Source organism: Charadrius vociferus, unplaced genomic scaffold (genome assembly GCF_000708025.1).
Source record: "Charadrius vociferus isolate BGI_N301 unplaced genomic scaffold, ASM70802v2 scaffold174, whole genome shotgun sequence".
Classification (NCBI taxonomy): Eukaryota; Metazoa; Chordata; class Aves; order Charadriiformes; family Charadriidae; genus Charadrius; species Charadrius vociferus.
In genome coordinates, this window is record NW_009648441.1 from 1,902,625 (window position 1) to 1,917,056 (window position 14,432).

Here is a 14,432-nt window from a genome sequence, read left to right on the forward strand (position 1 = left end):
GTCCCATCCTTGATTTCCACGTCAGAAATGCAGATATCAGAGGGAGACAAAGTGAAAGACTTAAGGTTGGTGGAAGGGAGCAGCAGAGAGGACAAGTGAATTAACAGAGTTGAGGGGAAGTGGTGGAAGCATCTGTGGGAAGGGGAAGGTGGCAGAGATGCTTGTGAGAGGAAGAGAACTAAGAGAAACTATAACTGAGTGCCAGAGACGTAAGGTGGAAAAAAATAGGGGACTGACTGACAGCTAGCAGATGTGTACATGGTATACTCCCAAATAAATGTAACTATTAACATATTGTTTAAATGCTTTGTTTATGGTTTGCCTATCCTGATATTTTCTGGGTGTAAACTCAACTTTTAGGAGTCTTCTTCAAAAAAAAGGGTAGAATATGTGACCAACAATTAAGTAACATTTTTAGAAGGAAAAAAATCAGCAGCTTTCCATAGACTTTCACAGGTGAAAATACTTAGTAGGAAGAGTATTTTTCATTTCTCTTTTTAGATGCCTTGTTCACCTTATGCGCCTTCCTTGAAAGGGGATCTCCAGCCAAAAGTTACCTGCTTCCCTAGCCTCCTTCCCAGCATTTCTAAGCCCTGGTACTTTTCCAGTTCAGTTCTCTCATTCTAAAAAGTTATTTCTGTTGTTACATATGCAGAAAAGTAATCTTTCTGATACCAAATAGCAAGCTATTTTCGCGGATGGCTGTTTAACTGCTTAAAACCCAACAGTCCACATTTCACCATCACTTAAAAAAAAAAAATTGTTTTGTAAGCAGGTCTTTGTGGTTATTATTTTTGGAACAATCTAGAACATGACAATTTGTATGTTTGTCTTTTTGTTTGCTGATTCTTTGAGTGGTTATAAAGTTAGCAAAACCCACATTAAAAACTTTAGCTAAGGAAATGGTGAAAAACCAAGACTGTGAGGGTAGAAAGCTGAGCAGGTAAGTTGAGAGGCCAAGAAACTGAGTGGTTTGGCAAAGCAGTTTGATGGCTGGAAATTTCAAGAAAAATTAGGAGAAGCTCTGGGATCTAGACATGCAGTCTGTTCAGACAAAGATATTCGTCTCCTGTTCTCCCACCCCACAGATGAGTAATCTCTAGTGATGTCAGTGGGCGTTATCCCCATGTCCTAAGGGTAACAGATTGGGCCCCCGTCATGTAAGTAATGCCTCATTTTCTCTTGAGCTGGAAAATCATCTGAGTTTCCTTTAAATGTTTCACAAGGGACCTGAAAGGGTGGAAGAGACGTTTAGTATTCCTTTCTAGTTGCCTCACTTGCATGTTTCACATTTGAACTGTGGAGTACAAACCCAGATTTTGGAATTGTTTAAATGACAACGGAGTTATTGCGTAGCTTCTCAAATATTTTGGCTGCTCCCATGCTCAGTCAAGCTGCAGTACTCCCCCCAACAAATGCACTCAGGGGAAAGCAAATGGCAAAGAACATGAACAGCCCGAAGTACAGTGTCAGTGCTTTTGGCAGGGGGGTGCCAGCTGTCATTGGAAACAATTTCAGAATTCGCTGTGAGAATCTTTCTATGGAAAGCAAGTCTTCAGAAAGGTTATAAAAGGAATGAAGCCCAGGGCAGCAATTCAGCAGTGTTTACTAATGATGTTTATGCTATTTTATATTGTTAAAAAGGTTAGTTCAAAAACGTCTTCTGACAAAGTAGTTCCTTGTTCTATATAAAGATACATACACACAATTTTGGAGAAAGAAAAGTCGTCCTGATTCTTTAGGTTCATAAGCCTTGAGTGAATTTAATTAAAAAGAAGGAAAAAAGCCCAGCTTGTGCTCAGAAAACATGAAAGCCTAAGCACGTGAAACTTTTATGAGTTATGAACATGGGAGATGTGCTGTAGGAAACTTACAAGGAAGTTCTGTAGCTTTCTAGTGGAAATCTAGCACAGAGCTATTTCGGATGTTTAAAGGCCTGTCCTTTCTTCATGTAAGTGCTTGCTTTCATTTAAAAAGGAAGAAAGGGAAGGCTGGGGAAGATGGGAAGAAATTACTAGAACAAATGTTAACTTTGCAGATCCCAAGTGGAAGCAACCCAGATATGGAGTCATTTAAGAGCTCGCCCTTCCACAACTTGCTGCTCTGCCCCATGCTGACAGAGGTGGTTGCCTGTCAGCCCTGTCACTTGCAGGGTGACATGCCAGGTGGCAATGAATTTAGGGAGGGTTCAGGGCAGCCCATTGCTCCCCCTTGTTCATTGAATGACCTCCTTCGAGAGCAGAAGCCCCCATGTTCAACTTGACTCTGCCCTGACTAACCTGCAGTTTTGGCTTGAGTTTACCGGAGCTGGCTCTTAGTAAAAGTACTTCTGTTCGATGTTAGTAAGGCAGATCCATAGTCCATGCATACTGAGGCCTAATAAAATACATCCTTTATTCATAACTGCCTTTCCAGCATTGTTGCAGCAATTCAGATTTAATTTTTGGGTAGGAATGATTTACATGCAAAGAACAAGTACTTCAAAGTACATGAAGATAAGGGACTGACTTACACAAAAACTAAGCGATCCACAGTCTGCAGGATAACTGCAGTAGCTTTTTCATCCCAGTCAGAAACCTCAGAGAAGTACCAGAATGAGAGAGCACTCCAACTGGAACAGCGCAAAACAAGTCTTTAATGAAAGCAATTGGAATAACACTAAATAAACTGTTTTAATGGAGCTCCAAAGAGATGTGTAAAAGCTGCTAGTAAAGTCAATTGAAGGCCTGTCACGGTGCCTCAGAAGTCCCTTCACAGCCCTCCTGCTGGCAGCAGTTCAGGTCTCTTTACAGTACATTAGAGGTAAGAGCAGCAGTATTATACCAGGTCCTTTGAAAAACTAATAAAAATGTTCTCCCTGTGAGAGAAGCCCACTGCTGCTAGGAGAGAAACTGCATGCCCTTCAGTCTGGGAGTCATTTGTTTCTTCAGCTGCGATAAAAGGAGGGTCTTTAATAATGAGCAAAGCTGTTGTTAATAGTTGTGTTCCCTGCACTTGTCTCCTAGTAGCAAGAGACATCCATTAAAATGCACTGCTCAAAAACGGGTCTAAACAGTACAATTCAGTGTCCCAAAAGTCTTTTTCAAATTTTGCCCTGCATTGGGTAGATTAAATTGTAGCTTATGCTGTGTAGCACCACCTTGCAGAGAGATTGTGCTCAGAAGTTCTCCTGCAGAAAGCCTTTTTACTTCGGTGATGGCCTCTTGCCTTGTGAGGATGTGAGCACGGGTGTAAGGGTACGAGGTGAATCTCTGGTCCTGTTTTTGTTGGCACCAAAGCTGTTCCACAGGGACATTTCTACAGAAATGCAACATGGTGAGATGGAGGGAGCAGTGTCTTTCCTTTATGGTGATGGCTGCCCTGGAAGAGCATAGTTTCTGCAGCACCTGTGAATCAGAATTTCTCTTAATGGGTGACCACCTTAAAAATTAACAGTAGATTGCCTCTGCTAAGGAAACTGCTGTTCTCCCTTGCCATGTGCTGTGGACCTAAACCCACAGGAAGCTTATCCAAAGGGATTTTGCCAAGGCCCACAGAACTGACAAAACAGCATTCAGTATTCTTTCTCCCAGGTGTGCTGGACCCAGGCTCTGCAACTGCAAAGGAGATGACCCCAGAACAAGTGTGCATGCAAAAGCTGGTAAAAGTGCACATGTCTACTGAGATTGCATATATGTTGCTACACAATACATAGAATATGAGAAGATTCATAGTGCTGTCAGTAGAGAAATTTTGAACTAAAAAATACAGTTTGCACAGATTCATTAAATGAGATATTCTGAAAAGGGATTTTCTTATTAATTTCATTTTCACTTTATCATATGTATTTTACATTTCATTTTGTTCTTACTATTCTAATATTTTATAATGCAAAATATTTTTACCTGTCATAATAAAACATTTGATAATTTCCTTCCAAAACCAGAAAGGAATTAATATTTTTTGTTAAATGTACTAATTCCTATCAGAGCAACATTTCTTTATATGAAGTTGTTCAGATGGAATATTTCAGGTGTCCCTCTCGACAAACATTTGGAATGGGTACTTTACGACAAAGTGAAAGATCCTTGGAAGAATTATCCCAGTCAACTTAAATAAGGTCCAGAAAAAACGTTTATGCCATAATCACTGCATTCTGTACATGTCATGTTTTTTGGAAAGAAGTTATTTAAGTTATGGTTCAGAGGCGTAAAGAATCATTTTTAAATCCCTCCCTGTAAATCTGTGCTCTGCTTAATGCCATAAGCATAGCTGCATAACCTTAGCAGGACAAAGGGTATTAAACAAGGTAATTTTAAGATTCTCAAAGTTGAATTGTGTTCAATAGAAAAGAAATTTGAAGATGTGAGACACTAGGCCAAGCTAAAAGCAAGGATACTTGGATGTGTTATGGGATGTGGGGCGTGGGAAGTGGATGCTGGTCCATAATTATTCTGTGTAATGTCTGACCTGTGTCTGATGGCAGGGAATTAGTGTTTGCAATTCCAGTAAAATTCTAGTGGGGAAAGAGAGACAATGCAGTGGCCAAAAAGGACGGCAGGCATTGGATCGCCCAGAGCCCTGCATGATCACCGAATAACTTTCTCACAGGTTCTGGATTAGGAGGATGGGGTTGAGAAGAGTGAAATAATCAGTGCCTATAGTAAATGCATTCATCCCGTGGTTGTTGCCATTTTAGTTCCGAATTTGTATGCACACATGATTCTGTTTAGATCCAGACAGATGGAGAAAATTTTTAGCTGTCATTTTTGTTACATTTTAGACAATCAAAGTATTTCCCTGTGGCCTCTTCTGCTGCACCCAGCCTAGGATATGGATCGCTGGTGACACATAAAGATATGTGTCTATGCTGTGTGACTCTATATCTTTGTTATTACTATCTGCCATAACCAGTAACAAGATTTGTGCAGATGACTATCAACAGTTGCTGGAAAAAAGAGAAAGAGAGAGAGAGAGTAGCCCCAAAGTATTAATAAACCCAGTATCTTCCCCAGCAGGCAGCTGATCTCGTTTCCTGTTCTCCGAGCGCACAACACGTAAACCGATTAACAGAGCGGATGGCACTGCCACGGCCTCCCAAGGCCTCCATGGTTTATGTTCACAACAGCTCCTCTCGTAAAGAAATAGGGGCTAAGAAAGGTCTCGTAGACATCTGTTGTTTGTGTTTTGTAATGTCTCGGGTGGGGAAGTCGTGCTCCATTCACTTTTACAGTGATGTATAATAATTCATTTAATTGTATTATGATGTACTGCTGTGGAGAAGAGAAGCGTTGAGGTATCTGCACATTTGGAAAACAGAGGATTAAATCATGGGAATAGATTAAGTATCTAAGTGTACATATCCGCTGACGCTGCCTACTGCTTTTGGGCCACATGTATTGGCATGTCTGGATCTATATTTCATTGTGATCTTAAAAAAGGCAGTAGGACCTTAAAACTTAAGTGTCTTGAAGAAAATTTCCCATAGTAGCGATGCAACTGTTCAGAAAATGCCTTACATGACTTCTTTGTCTGTGTTTATCTCAGCATTCAAAGTGACAGGAAGACAGAATTGAGCTAAAAACTGACAAGGGACTGACAGAGAGCAGATCTAGACTGGGCTTTGGAGGTTGTTCTTTGGCTTTTTCCAGATGGGGTGTAGGATCCTGCCACTGCACTGCCTGGCACCTGGTGATGACACGTGTTGCAGATGGATACAAGCACACCATTACCCTTGTGGTCTGCTAGCAAATGCTAGGTGCCTCTCTACTACACCACTGTAAAAACCTTCTGTTCTGGCAGCCGTTCTTCTGTGAGAAATACTTTTAAGCTTTCCAGAATAATTGGATGGGAGGATTAGATGTTTAAGATGAACTTGGATTTGTTCCATTTGAACTGTAGGTGCAGTGGTCCTATGTTGAAAAGGACCTATTGACTTGTAGCTGTTATACAGGCAAGCCCCTACAAGATAAAATAAAGGAAAACTAAAGGAAACTCAGATGATTTGTAGGCTCAGGTGATTAATAAGGTGAATAGCTAAAAAAAATAATAAATGTGATTTGGAAAACTCATTCTCAAATGTACCCTTTGAATGTCTGATCCTGGCAAAGTAGGTGTAAGAGTTATTCTTCCTGTTGTGCTTCCCTCTTCCCTTTGATTTTTCCAGCCTCCCTCCCCTCGAAAAGTCTGGACAGACTGTCTTTCCTGCTTGGCTCTTTTGATGCTGATTTTCCTTACACCATTACTTTGGTCATTTCAGACTTGAATCATTTCTAAACAAATGCTAAATGCTGTGGAAACAAACAGCTCTCATGTAATGGGTTTGACCATTAACCTCTTGTCTTAATGCCTTCTCTGTAGAAGGAATTGAGAACTTCAGCTATCCCAAAGCACCAAAAGGAGGAAATACAAGCTTTAAGGTACTTTTAAATGCTATTCTGCTGACAATAAACACAATATAAAGGGAAAAGGTCTTTTATCACCTCAATTGAGGATATACCAGAAATGTCAGGTTAGCTGAATCCTGCTTGCTTCTTTCAAAACATTTTTTTCCCTAAGGAAAGGTTTTTTATTCCTCCAGAAATACTCTATACTTTTTTCTTTTCTCCCCCCCCCCCCCCCCTTTATCCTAGTCCATCAGATATGCATGAGCAGCGACATCAATTCTCCTGGAATCCCACTGAGTCCCTGTTCATAACTAAGCTCATTTTAGCTCTACAGCAGTACTGAATTAAACCCTCCAGAACAAAGTTTAAAAACTTATTTACTAGTGTACTGTATGAAAAAAAAAAAATGTAGGTAGTAAGTATAGTTAAAGCTGTAAGTGCTTGAAGGTTAATAACAAATAATCATTAAAGAAAGGATTCAGGGGGGAAATCATATGGGCAACCTAAGGTTTACAATCCATAATAAAGACTACAGATGGTGAATGGGAACTTGCACTGTAGTGTACATTCTTCGTTTCTCAGAATACTTGACAGAATTTTGCTAAATTGATCAAGTTGATGGACAAAGACTAGTGCCCTTTAGGATTAGAAGTTAGATCATGAATCCATCTTTCAGAGACAAAAGCTCTGTTCTCTGTCTCTGCGTAGCTTCCTGCCCCCTTTTTCAGTCTTCACCTGACATTTCTCCTTTTTATGTATATTTCATCTGTGAGTACATTGCAGGTGCTCTGGATTTTAACCCCTGTCCTTGTTCTTCATTCAAGAACAAGAATTTAATCATCTTCTCTCTTCAGGGGAAGAATACTTTGAAGGCAGAAACATCTTCTGGTTCTGCAGGAGTCAAACAAATCTTGCAAAAGATAGGTTCTCTGCATCCAGTTCAGAAATTATTTTCTATCTAAAAACTGATTAAAAGAAAAAGTCATACTAAATTTTCATTAGAAGTGACACGTGTCTTGGTGTACTTCAAGTCAGTAGTGCACTAGAGTAAGTAGTCCTCTAAATAAACATCTCAAAGGAGAGGAAAGGCCGATATAGTGCCTGCTTTCACAACTGTTACGAAGTCTGTGGGTTTGTCTACCTAGATGATTGCTCTATGTGTTGTCTAAGTAGCCATATATGTGTGCATGCTTAGTGGCTGCAGAAATAAACCTCTGGTGCAATTCCTTTCTCTTCTTTAAAGCTGGATTAATTGGCATCATTGCAGGTTTAGCTCTGGAGATTAGAATGCAAAATCCAATTTTTCGGATCAGGTTATGAGGCTTCAGCCTCTCCCAGGGCCTTATTTCATCCCATTAATGAAACCACAGATTTTGAGGCCAGTCTTCTAAATAACTTTCCCACATCCCAAAGTACTATCAGATCTAGTCTACAGCATGTGGCCCCTGTAGCCATCCTGTGTTTTCATCACTGATCCATGATGACTAAATATTGACTGGTAACTAGGCAGAGACAACGGTAAGGAATGTAACTTCTATCTCTTGGCACTACCCCGTGATGCAAAGAGGATATAAAAGCCTATGTAGTTTATTGCCTGACATGGCTTTTCTGGAAATACTTAGATTTCTAGAGAAATGCCGCTCAGGGGTAGAAATCTCTATTTTTGATTATTTAGCATCTTGCTCAGCTATGAACCACATTTTAATGAAGTGGATATTGTTTCACATTGTTGTAACAGAAATGTAGGCGAGGCATTCTGTGAGGTGCCACACATTAATATCACTGCTCTGGCTTTTTGACAACAAGATAAAAAGAGTAAGCATAGGAAATGATAAGTTTATACACTTAAAATATAAATTCTGTATAAAGCACAAGAGTAACATACCATGTTGTCCTGGTTTGAGGTAAACCAGAACCAATTTTCCATTCAGTAATTTTACTTTGCAGCTAAGCCTCTCCTAACTGACTGAACTCTCTGAAATTAACTGCATATTGTGTATACATTGTTTGTTCTCAGAATGATAAGACCTGATTAGCTGTAATTTATGCCAAGGAATGGTATGCAGAGAGTCTCTTGCTTATACTTAATGCTATAACACCTAGGGGCAGCTAACTTTGTTATTTGCCCTGTTGGAGGGTCGGAAGTGGAAAAGTGTAGAGGGGTCCCACCTGCGGGGAGGAGCGGACAAGACAGGTGACCCAAAACTGACCAACAGGTATTCCATCCCATCTGCCTCATGCTCAGTAGAAAAGCTGAGGGATCAAAGGGTCAGCTCTCTTTCTTCAATGGCTGGTGTCCAAGGAGGACTCTGTCTGTTCATCTGCCTTTGATCCTGATCCGTGCATTCTGGAATCCAGATCCAGAGTCCAGTTCCTGTCTGTAGCTGAATCCATTCTGGGACGTTCCCAGTGCCTGTCCGTGATGTGCTGGTCATCTTGGGAGCTTGATACATTTTGTGCATATTGTATATATTTCATTAGTTTCTTTTTACTTTATTATTAATATTCATTAAAGTAGTTTAGTTTCTTCTAAACTCATAAGTCTCTCTCTCTCTCTCCCTTCCTCTCCTTGGAGAGAGAGGTGAGGGAGAGCATCTGTCGTTCATCTCAGTGGCCAGTCCCGCCCAAACCGTGACACTTGTAACGGTTCTACTTTATTTAAATGAATGATGGTTAAAAATTTTGTGTAATAGCAGCAAGTACCTGGACGACATGTGAGGAATTGATATTTGGAACTTACAAAGCATTTTTGACTGGTATCTTATTTCACGCTTTTCATCAAATACTGCTTCAACATACAGACGGGAAACAGAGCGATAGAATTGAGGGTTATAACACTGCCTTTAAAGTGAGGCCTGAGAAGATGTACTTTCTTAATAAATACCCTGAGTGAGTACTTTCCACTTCCACTAGGCACAAATACACAAGCACTCTGCCATTTCACTTTGTCTGTTTTTAGATAATTTTGATGTGTGCCCTAGTGCTCTCATAACTCACTCTGAAAGAGTCCCATCTCATTGCTGTTTGGACTGGGAACAACTTTTGGTTGTTTTCCTGTAGTAAACCTACTCTAGTGGAAATAATGTGATGTAGGAAGATGAGAAGCACAAGCATGCCCTGCTTTCTGTAGAGTATACTTGGGAGAGGAAAGAGGAACACGTCTGGGAAGGTACAGAGTGAAACGAGACTACAAAGATGGAAAATAGTGTAAAAAAACAACCAATTTTTAAATGCATTAAAAATTAGTACTTTTTAATGTAGCATATAATCAACTCATGGGATTTTCTGTCACAGGATATTACTGAGGCAAATAGTTAGCAAGAGTAAAAAAAAAAAGATTAAGCATTTGTATCCATAGTAGTAGCGCTTGAGGCTTTATTGGGTAGACTGAAGATTTATAAGGGCCATGGCAAGTCTTTCTTTTCAGGGCATAAACTGAGAAGAAAGGATTTTCTGCTTCATTGTGTAGCACAGGTTATAGAGTTAGCCAGAGACACGGGAATTTGATCTAGTCCAAAGACCCAGTCCTCTGAAGCACCGGCAGAGATCAGTGTCACAGACCAGACCATGAACTGTTTGGGCTAGTTGCTTGCTTAAGTACATCATTCCCTGTTTTCCTGCAAGACCTAGTTTTGTGACAGAGGGCATTGGGATGGATTGAAAGTGTAGAGGCTGGTGGTGGAACACCCAGAATTTCTGAGCATCTCTGTCATTCAGTGTTCTTAAATTGACTGCAGTTTTGACTTGGTATCTTTTTGTTGATTGCTGGCGATCACCTGAATACCTGGCAAGCAGTAGTTACTGAGAGAATGAGCTGGGTGAAGGTGATCCACTACAAGCATGACATGAACCTAAACTGTCTGTGATTCTGGTTTGATGTCATTTTCTAGATTGCAGAAACTTCCAAAGTTCTGATCAGTTTCTAGCCAGGGTAAATTCATTCTTCCTCTCTTTGACTTTGCCGTTTCACTTTGTGAGGGGAACCAGAGTGTTTGGAACGTCTTTTATTTTAGGAAGACTTAAAACTTCTAAGAATGTCTCAAACTCAGAGTAACTAAGTCAGATAGTACATAAATTAAAACCACGATTTCTAAATAACCTTATCCCCCTGCCCGCAGTGATCTTGCAATGAGGTCTTCACTCCTGGAGTTTATTTTAGTCAAGTTTGTGACTTTTTTGAGTTGGTTCAAATTATGCCAAGTCCCTTCTGATGCATAGGAAGGTCTTTCCCTTGCTTCTGAGGCCTGTCATCTTCTCTGTTCCTCCCAGCAGTTTCTCAGTCTCCTCTGTAACTGCAGGCTCCCATTTTGATACTATAGCTCTCTGCTCCCAAGCCACCTTGCAGTCTACAGTCTTCCCTCCCCTTTGCATGCTCAGTTACTCACAGCCTGCTGCTTTTAAATGAACACTCAAACAGAGGGGAAAAAATGTCCAAATTATACAGATAACAACTTTCATGCACACGTAGAAGATTCTTCATTTCTTGCATTTTTCACACTGCAGCATTAGTGATCTCTGAGGGCACATGTCAGTTCCAGGCAGCAAAATATAGAAAAGAGATGCCTGACCTGCATGGTCTTGCCCAGCGTTGGGAGTGTAGACAGAAGAGCTGCATCAGATGGTGGCTTAAAGAGCTCAGGCTTTTGTCTTGCTAGGACGCCTAGCTTGCTGGCTTGAGTGCGGCACAAAAGTCATTACAAAGTCATTCCAGGTAAGCCAGTATGTCTACATTGCACTTATGTGTAGACAAACTAGTTCAGCAGCTTTTACTGAGCAGATGGGTATCTCTCTACCCCTGCCTACTGTGGGCTGGATTAGAAATAAGAACAGCTGTATTTTAGTCCATGCTGCATTTTCAGATGTGTGAAAATGGTGCTGTCTATAGCTCATAATTATAGCACTTATGAGGAAGACATGAATTCTTTTTTGGGGGTAGTAAACCGTGCTAGAAATAAAAGTAGTGGCTGGATCATGACCAACTCAAATTTTCCAAGGTGTTTCCTAGGTTAGCCAACTCTTCATAGCAAGACACCTTGAATTTAGAAGGACCAATATTCCCTTAGTGTATTGCTTTATATGTAACTTATAGATCTATGGCGAACTTAAAGTGGTCTCCAGGAAGAGCCACACATTGACAACCTGATGATAAAACTGAATTTTTTTCATAACAGAATGTTCAGGTAGCACAGTTCCCTTTAGATGCATTTACATTGGCATTCCTTTATTTGAGCAGAGCAGAAACATGAAGCTGGTAAAGTAATGGAGATGAACTGTTTGGAAAGTGAGTGTCATCTGGGATGCATGTGAACAAGGATGGCTAGGTTGTACCTTAACATGGTTTCATGCTTTTATGGCCAAGTTGTACCTTAAGCAGAGTCATGCCAGAGGCTAGTTTCGCAGTGCCATGCCAAGTGCAAATTAAGCTTAGGTTAGTTGTGACCAGAAATGAACAGGACAACCTTGGTGTGTTTGTCTGTAGGATGGAGATTCCAGATTTCCCTACCTCACCATCTTGTCTCCATCACTTCTTCAAACCTAACTCGGAGCTGTTGGAAAAGAGGGATCATAGAATCATGGAATGGTTTAGGTTGGAAGGGACCTTAAAGATCATTTAGTTCCAATGACCCTGCCATGGCCAGGGACACTTCCCACTAGACCACGTTGCTCAAAGCCCCATGCAACCTGGCCTTGAACACTTCCAGGGATGGGGCATCCATAACTTCTCTGGGCAACCTGTTCCAGTGTCTCACCACCTTCAGAGTGAAAAATGTATTCCTAATATTTATTCTAAATCTACCTCTTCCACTTTGAAGCTATTCCCCCACGTCCTATCACTACATGCCCTTGTAAAAAGTCCCTCTCCAGCTTTCTTGTAGGCCACCTTCAGACAATGGAAGGCCGATATAAGGTCTCCCCGGAGCCTTCTCTTCTCCAGGCTGAACAACCCCAACTCTCTCAGCCTCTCTTCATAGGAGAGGTGCTCCAGCCCTCTGATCACCTTTGTGACTCTCCTCTGGACCCACTCCAACTGGTCCATGTCCTTCTTATGTTGGGGGCTCCACAGCTGGATGCAGTATTCTAGGTGGGGTCTCATGAGAGTGGAGTGGAGGGGCAGAATCACCTCCCTTGACCTGCTGGCCACACTTCTTTTGATGCAGCCCATGATACGGTTGGCCTTCTGGGCTGTGAGTGCACATTGCTGGCTCATGTTGAGCTTCTTATTAACCAACACCCCCAGTCCTTCTCCTCAGGGCTGCTTTCAATCCATTCTCTGCCCAGCCTGTATTTGTGCTTGGGATTGCTCCGACCCACATGTAGGACCTTGCACTGGGCCTTGTTGAACCTCATGAGCTTGGCATGGGCCCACCTCTCAAGCCTGTCCAGGTCTCTCTGGATGGCATCCCTTCCCTCCAGCGTGTTGACCACTCCACACAGCTTGGTGTCGTCAGCAATGATCCATTCTCTTGTTACTTATTTAGTTTGCTACAAATTTATGCTTATGAAGAAGTGGAAGATTACACCTCAATATGAGCCTGGCTGGAGCACAGGTTTCCTTTGTTTTTCTTTATAGGCAAAGATGAGCTTGTGGGGTGCTGTCAGAAGTTCTGAGATAATGTGCTTGTCTCCTCCAGCGCAGTTAACTACTTCTAGAAGAATTGAATTAATTGATTATTTGAAGAATTGCTTAACTGCATATTTAAAGCTGCCTGTCAGGGTCCTACGGTATGAGAATCGTGTCAACCATTCCTGATAACAGTGAGCCTTGGGCCTGGTGGACTGGGGAGAACCGCTTGGGAAGGTGGCGAGGTACAGCTAAAAGTCACCTCCTCAGATTGCAAGTATAATCTGCTGCAAAGGTGTGGAAATGCAAACATAAATCATTCCTGTTGTTTCTTGTCTCAGAGGAACGTGAGTGCTGTACAAAAAACAACTAACATGCTTGTAACTGAACACTTTATATTATAAAGTATGCTCTCATCTAATATGTTCACAGTCTGTACATTGTGTGTGCAACATTATACAGATTTCTATGTAATGATTTATGAGAAAACTCCGTCTTTAGAGAACTGTTATTATTTTACTGTGATGTGTTGCAATACATTCAAAACTAAAGTATGATGTACATCATGCTGATATTAACTTTGTTGTTGTTCACTTGCAACAACCATTCAGTATACAGCTAACCCCTCTGTAGACACATACAAACTGAAACAAACCCATCTGCAAATTCACAGCAAATTTGAAGCAAATTAGACAAGCATTTACATTGTATGAATGTTAAAAAATGACCTCATTTTTAAAATGTTTCCCTAACCTTCTTTTTGACTCGTTATAACTATGGAATGCCTTTTCCTAGAGCTTTAAATTTATTTAATCTGTTGGTTTTGGCAAAGACTGATGTCTTGACTAGTTGCAGAGGCCTTGTTGGCAGAATTAATTAGCACTAATAGCATTAATAACATGGTTTCTGCATTCCTCAAGGGCTTCACAGTGCTGATGAATTCCACATGGTCCTAAAAAAGGAATTAAGCACTGGAGCAAATAGAAAGAGGGTATACAGTCTCCTCCTTGCTTATCTTCGACATACATTCTTGAAAGCCAAAATCATAACCAGTTTTCTAGAGCATAGCTCATTGGGAAATTTATGCTGACAAAACAACTTCAGTGCATTTAAGGTGGTTACAGGGTATGGGCTATTTAGCTATGATGAACGAATGAACTAAGCATTAGTGGGACAGGAACAGAGTCAAAGGTGCAGAAACATCCTTAATCATGTCTCCTCTTGACTCTCAGTGTTTGAGTTCATGAGTAAGTGTGCAGATGAATGTTTGCTTGTAAGATTGCTACATTTTTCTAAATATTTTCCCTTGAACAATATTTAAATTTTATTACATCTTTAGTAGATTTTTCTCTGCAGTTGTCCACATACAGGTGAAACAGATGATAGACTAGCTGTTAGAATAATATTTAGTCTGGCTATGTAACCCAGGACATGCTCATTTGATTTTGTGTTCATCTGTTTATTCCTTTTTTAAACTTGTTTTATGATTTGGTTGTGAGGATTTA